The following is a 6,845-nucleotide window of genomic DNA, read 5'->3' as shown; positions in this document are numbered from 1 at the left end:
CGCGGGTTCCCGATACACTGTAGCAACAGACTATTCCACTGTGCACGTGCCCCTCCCGAGCGGGTGTATGCTAATGAGGGTTTTCCAGGGAACCAATCCAGGAGGACTTGGCAGCTCAAGCTCGGGTATGTAAGGGGCTGTCTCCAGACATTCCACGCCACTCCACAGAAGCAAGCAGGCCTGCAGCACCTAGGAAAAAGAGGAGGAGGAAGAAGAAGAAGAAGAAGAAGAAGAAGGAGAAGGAGAAGGAGAAGGAGAAGGAGAAGGAGAAGGAGAAGGAGAAGGAGAAGGAGAAGGAGAAGGAGAAGGAGAAGGAGAAGGAGAAGGAGAAGGAGAAGGAGAAGGAGAAGGAGAAGAAGAAGAAGAAGAAGAAGAAGAAGAAGAAGAAGAAGAAAAAGAAGAAGCAACAACATCAAGAAGAGCCGTGACATCAAGAAGAGCTGTGACACTTTAGAACCTAGGAGAGCTGTAATACCTAGGTACCTTAAAGAGCTGTTACACCTGGGTACCTAGGAGAACTGTAACACAAAAAGAAATTTCCTGAGTAAACCATCGAGAGAAGAAGTCTAAGTGTGTTCGTCGTTATTGCTGCCATCCAGGCAGCAAGGCTCTGTACAAGTGGTGGCCCGTATGGGGACTTCGTGTCAAAGTGACCCGTAGGAGACTCCAGAACTCTCGATGGAACAGGGCGATCGATCGGAAAGTGCTCGGTAAGTTGAGCCCTCAAAAAATTGAAAGCTCCCAGTTAGGGACATAAAATTTGCCTTTAAGGCAGGAAAGTGCTCAGTAGAATTGAGCCTTCAAACAAGGATCCCGGTTAGGGACGTAAAGTCTGCCTTTAGAGCAGGGAAAGTGCTCAGTAGTTGAGCCTCAAAGTTAAAGCTCCTGTTAGGGACAAGTCTGCCTTTAGAGCAGGAAAAGTGCTCGGTAGTTGAGCCTAAAGGGGAACGCTGAGGAGAGCCGAGCCCGGAGTGAGCGGAGCAGCCTGGTAAGCTTGTTGCTATTGTAACTTCCGCACCTGGGCCAGGAGGCGGAGCTTAAATAACTGGCTCCAGAGAGCGGCAGAAGGCATAAGATTAGAGCAGGAGGGAGAAGAAAAGTAACAAAAGTAAACATGGGCGCTTTGTTTTCAATTTTTCTGGCTCTCCTAGAGCTGATAATGTTAAACTCAATTTTTTTGACTCTTTAAGAGCTGTTAAAACCTGTGTGGAAGCTCTTTAGGAGCTGTTTAGAAGATCAGCATTGTTTTAAGGCCGTAGAACAGCTGCCTTCAGCAAGCAGCCCTATGCGGGGGTGAGAGAATTCAGCTTGGGAGATACTAGCTACCTGTTTCTGGTTGATGTTAACCCTGGCAGTAGCTTGGTATTCCTGGGAAGCCCAAGACCTTAGGAAAGCAGTGGCAGAAGATGGCTCTCATTCACCCTGGGTAGAGACCATCCCTGAGGGCTTTGCCCACCAGGCTCTCACCTTCAGAGATTAGAGAGAGGTGTTCAAGGTGTTTCCCTCACCCATGTTCCTTAAATAGATGACCTTTTACCAAGAGAAGTGTAGAGTGCAGAGAGAAAAGAACCAACAGTGTATCTTTAAGGGAAGAAATGTTTCAATTCGATTGTCTGACACAAATCCTCAGTCTATAGTTAGACCTGTTAATTCTAAGGTGTATGAGATAGAGGGGTCAGTCCAATTTAAAGAGAGCTGCCTAGAAGATCAGAAGTGTTGTAAGACAGTTGAAGAAAGACAGACAGCTCTAGAACAACTGAAAGAAGAGCAGTCAGTGAAATCAAGAAAAGAGAACTCAGACACAGATTGGTCTGATACAGATGAGGAATTACAAGATCTGATTGAGAAGATAGAAAAAAGCTCCCTTAGGAAGAAGCGGAAGAAAAGAGGGCCAGAGACTGAAAAGGGCCCCCCAGGCTGTGTACTGTCAGTGCCCCCCCTATAATCCAATCAACAGTGGGGGTCCAGGAGTCTCCTTTTACCCAGAGGTTTGGCGAGCGATGAGGTCAGAGCTCCAGCTCGCCTGCCCAGTTTTTCAAGATGCTCAATCCTTCTTTAGAGAGCATCCTGTTATCTTTCCAAAGATTACATCAGCTACCCCTATAGTTGGGGCTCCAAATATGTTTACTGACAAAAACAAAAAAGGGGAATTGGCCAAGGCCGTACCCCAAAAGAAAAATTTTTAAATTTGGATGTAGATGGCCTTTCTGCTGCGAATCGTCATCAGTGCAGCAGAGGTTCCCTGAAGGGATTTATGCCAGAATCTGGACGTGGACAAGAGGCTCTGTTTTTGTGTTTCCACAGGACCATCGAGATAGCGATTGACAAGGCCTGGTGGAGAGCCAAGCGGAGCCGAAATAGAGGACCACAGTGGGCGGGCATAGCACTCTGGGGAGTTTTGTTCCTCCTGGGTTGTGTCCTCTGTTACTTTGCAGAATGAAAAGGGAGCATGCTAAACATAAAGCAGTGGTTTACCAAGCCTTGGTGGCTATTGAGAATGACACATCTCCCAGTGTTTGGCTGGCCTCACTAAAACAATAATCCGCCTCAAACACTCAGGGTTGGTGAAACGCACCAGCTCCATGGCACCCCAAAGACGGGCAACCTTACCTGAGCACAGACCAACCTAAGACACAGAGCCCTCAGGCTGGGGGAGGGGGGTTAATCCTATGACGGGTAAGGCTGTGATCTCGAAGTGGAATGACCCAAGCCAGAGACCATGGCAGAGTGCATCACCCCCTGATCTATTGTGAGCAGCCTTCAAATAAAATAAAATAAAAAAGGGGGAGATGTAGGCAGCTTCTTGGACGATAAAATCCAAGATGGCGCGGGTTCCCAATACACTGTAGCAACAGACTATTCCACTGCGCATGCGCTCCTCCCGAGCGGGTGTATGCTGCGCATGCGCCTCTCCCGAGCAGGTGTATGCTAAGGAGGGTTTGCCGGGGAACCAATCCAGGAGGACTTGGCAGCTCAAGCTCGGGTATATAAGGGGCTGTCTCCAGACATTCCACGCCACTCCACAGAAGCAAACAGACCTGCAGCACCTAGGAAGAAGAAGAAGAAGAAGAAGCAACAACATCAAGAAGAGCTGTGACACTTAAGAACCTAGGAGAGCTGTAATACCTAGGTACCTTAAGGAGGTGTAACACCTGGGTACCTAGGAGAACTGTAACACAAAAAGAAATTTCCTGAGTAAACCATCGAGAGACGAAGTCTAAGTGTGTTCGTCATTATTGCTGCCATCCGGGCAGCAAGGCGCCGTACAGAAGTCCACCCAGTATTGTGGGAGCAAAGCTATCCCTTACCCTGAGGTTCTGTTCACTTGTCCCAAAGGAGAGATAATAAATAAGTAAACCAGGATGTTTGAGAAGACAACATTTGAGCAGGGTACTGAATGGCCAGCAGTGTGTTCATAAGCAGGGTAGGAGCAGGGGACTGGGCAGGAAAGGGTATAAGGTCAAAAAGTCTTCCTCTCCCTATCAGTGGTACCCAAAGGATGAAGTCAGGTACCATGCCTGCACCTGCAGGCAGCCAGGCACAGGAGGCTGAGGTTTGGTGAAGTGCTTCAAATGGGTGTCTGCAGAAGCCCAGGGAAGGAACACAGGTGGGCTGTGGGGAGAGAATGGTTAAACACCACAAGCTCTGTTTGCCTGAAAACATAGTTTTCTGTGAGAGTTGATGTTTTACATTTATGCCTTCAAAGTCTTACTGATAGATCCATCCAAGTGTCCAGGGCAGCCGCCTCACAGAACATGTCAAAGGACTTCCTGCCATCTGGTGGACAGAGGCAATGTCACAGTGCATAGCGCTCTAGGGTCACAGCATGCAGATCCTGCTACTCTGAGTTAAGAAGCCTGACACAGCTGGCTGTGGTGGCCTGCACCCACAACCCCTGCACCAGGGGGGCAGAGGATCGAGAGTCTGAGGTCAGTTTCGGTTACACGAGCTCCTATGTAAATTTCAATAAGGGGGTTGGAGAGTGGACCAGAAGTTCAGAGCACTTGCTCCTGCAGAGGTCCTGGCTTTGGTTCTCAGCACCATCATAGCTCAAAGCACACTTAATTCCAGTTCCAGGTGGCCTGACACCTGTGGGAAATTGGCACCCATGTGGTATACATACATGCAGGCAAATATTTATATGTGTAAATTTTAAAAATCTAAAAAATTAAAAGTCCAACTATAAATAAAATACCCTGATGTGCTTTATTCTTGTTATCAATGTTACCAATTTATTTTATTTTTATCTCTGTGTGTGGGTACGTGCATGTGCTCATGGAAATGCCTACCCTGGTTGCTGGGAACTGAACTTGGGTCCTCTGCAAGAGCACTAATTGTTCTTAACTGCTGAGCTCCCGCACCGCCCCCCTCGCCAGCTCCCAGATGTACTTAACAAAAGGTTAAGGAAAAATATGCAAGAATGTTCTCAAGAAATACAACCATGTCTGAAAGAGGACAGGGAGGAAGGCGAGGGGAGAGGACAGGACAGGGAGGAAGGCGAGGGGAGAGGGCAGGGAGCCCACTGCACAGTTGTTCTGATGTGTGTTTAGGGGCCACTTTTACCCCTCCAGACTGCAGGCACATAAACCCCACAGCTGAGACTCCTTTTGGTCTTGACTCACTCCTTCATTTCATGCTCCTCCAATCAAGTTTCTTTTTCAGTCAGTAAAGGTTCAGAGCAAGGAGGCACTAAAATATTTCCTGGTTGCTGTTTTTACTGTTAAATGTGAATGTCCAAGGCCCCACTCGATGCCCGGACACTCAGAGATACACACCCATCAGTCCACAGCACAAATGCTCAGAAACTCATGTTCCGAGGAACATACTTTCAAAATTAAGAAGTTGGAATGCATTTCTAACAACTTCTATTACTCCCAGTTGATGAGTACAATTTTATAAATGCGATTTGGACACAGAGATTTTGGATTTCTCGGAACAAACAAGTTTTGGGAACTGACGTGATACTTTTAGAATTGGAGCTATCTTTAAAAAAAAAAAAGAAAGACTCTAGAAGAAGCAAGGTCCTGGATGAATATATCAAGTGTGGACATTTTTGCTTTTCCACGGTATTTTATACACACTGTCATTTTGTTGTTGCGACATTTGACACATGAACAAGACTTAAGAATGAGATTGTGCTGGGCTGTTGTGGCATACGCCTTTAATCCCAGCACTTGGGAGGCAGAGGCAGGTGGATTTCTGAGTTCGAGGCCAGCCTGCTCTACACAGAGAAACCCTGTCTCGAAAAAAAAAAAAAAAGAATGAGATTGTACTGGAGAATTGTGGAATTTTTGCTCACTGGCCTCGCACACAAGGCTGTGAAGGGTTACTGTGGATAAACTGTCCACCAGCTGTTTCTCCTCTGCCGAGGTCAATGTTCTGGGAAAAGAGTACCAGCCGCTTAGAAAGGAGAGAAATTAGTCCTGAGATGGATGGGACCTCGGGGGAGCTGGGAAGCCTTGGGACAGACAGTTCACCACGGGAAAGCAGTACAACCCTTTAGATGTCTAAGAATTGAAGAGACTATCTTTAGACTGAGATTGCTCTGGAAATCCCTTCTGGGGTCAAGTTCCCAGGCGGCTCGAAGGCCTCGGCTGACTACTTGTGTCTCTTTAGTGGTAAGAAATGTAAAGAAATGAATGTGTGGTCTCTTCCTTCAAGGACTTAGACTTCACTACAGTTCTCCGAGGAAGTTACTTGGCACACAGACATTCCAGGGAATGGAAACTGCAAAAGCCAAAGTCGGCTCCTGAATTGAAGCACTAGAGTGGAATCCTGCCTTCATTCAGGTCACATCTTTATGAGTTGGGGTTAGGGCAGGGGGAGACTATTGGAAAAATATGCAGGAGCTATTTCATTTTTCTGTCCTTCTAGTTTCTTGTCTTCAGAGAACTTAGAGGGGATGCACACAAAGTATAGACACATCATTGTAAAGCAAGCACCCTGGGCATGTCGGGACAGCCTGTGAACCCCTGGGCATGTCAGGACAGCCTGTGAACCCCTGGGCATGTTGGAACAGCCTGTGACCCCCTGGGCATGTGGGAACAGCCTGTGACCCCCTGGGCATGTCGGGACAGCCTGTGACCCCCTGGGCATGTTGGGAAAGCCTGTGACCCCTTGGGCTTGTCGGAACAGCCTGTGACCCCAGCCCTGGAAAGAGGAGGTAGGTCAAGGGTATCCTTGGATACACAAAAAACTAAAGGCCAACCTGGGCTACATGAGACTTTGTTTCAAAAACAAATTTAAACAGAAAACAAAGCAGACACTCTAGTTAAGAGAGGTTTCTGACCAACTAAGCAGGTTATGTTTATATATCAATTAATTTTAAAAAGGCCATGAATTTGAAGGAGAGCAAGGAGGTGTATACAGGAGGCCTTGGAGAGAGGAAAAGGGAGAAATTATGAAGTTTTATAAATTTCCAGTCTGGTATTATTGCCAAGAAAGCAAATTAATTAACAAGTGCACATTCTTTCATGTTGTTTGTCAACCTTCGAATTCCACCTGCAGCAGGCACCTGCCTTCTCTCTGTTTGGGACAAATGAAGGGATGCTTTCTCAACAGATGCAGAAGGTGTAGAATGTTATTGCTCTTAATTTTAACATAAATGTATGCTTCCTTTCTATGAACAGGCATCTGATATATTTACTTATGGGATTTTATTTTGTAAATTAAAGACAAAAGAAAGGTGCTGTGGCTCAGGGGTTAAGCAGTGGTGTCCACGCCTGGCAGTCAGTTCCCAGAACCCATCTGCTGAAGACTGAACTGTCACCACACAGGAACCATATAAATATATGCAAATAAATAAATACATATAAAAAGAAGTATTTTTTTTTTTTTTTTTTTTT

The 6,845-nt window shown here is 46.5% G+C and overlaps 1 long non-coding RNA gene across 1 annotated transcript; it reads left to right on the top strand.

Moving 5' to 3' along the window:
* Window positions 1–546: 546 nt before the first annotated feature.
* LOC116070782 lies at window positions 547–2,769 on the top strand. The gene is made up of 2 exons (XR_004110562.1): window positions 547–710; window positions 2,305–2,769. It is a non-coding gene; the product is annotated as an uncharacterized LOC116070782 (long non-coding RNA).
* The last annotated feature ends 4,076 nt before the right edge of the window (window positions 2,770–6,845 follow it).

The sequence above is a fragment of the Mastomys coucha genome, unplaced genomic scaffold, assembly GCF_008632895.1.
Source record: "Mastomys coucha isolate ucsf_1 unplaced genomic scaffold, UCSF_Mcou_1 pScaffold22, whole genome shotgun sequence".
Classification (NCBI taxonomy): Eukaryota; Metazoa; Chordata; class Mammalia; order Rodentia; family Muridae; genus Mastomys; species Mastomys coucha.
This window is presented reverse-complemented; position numbering and strand designations above follow the sequence as displayed.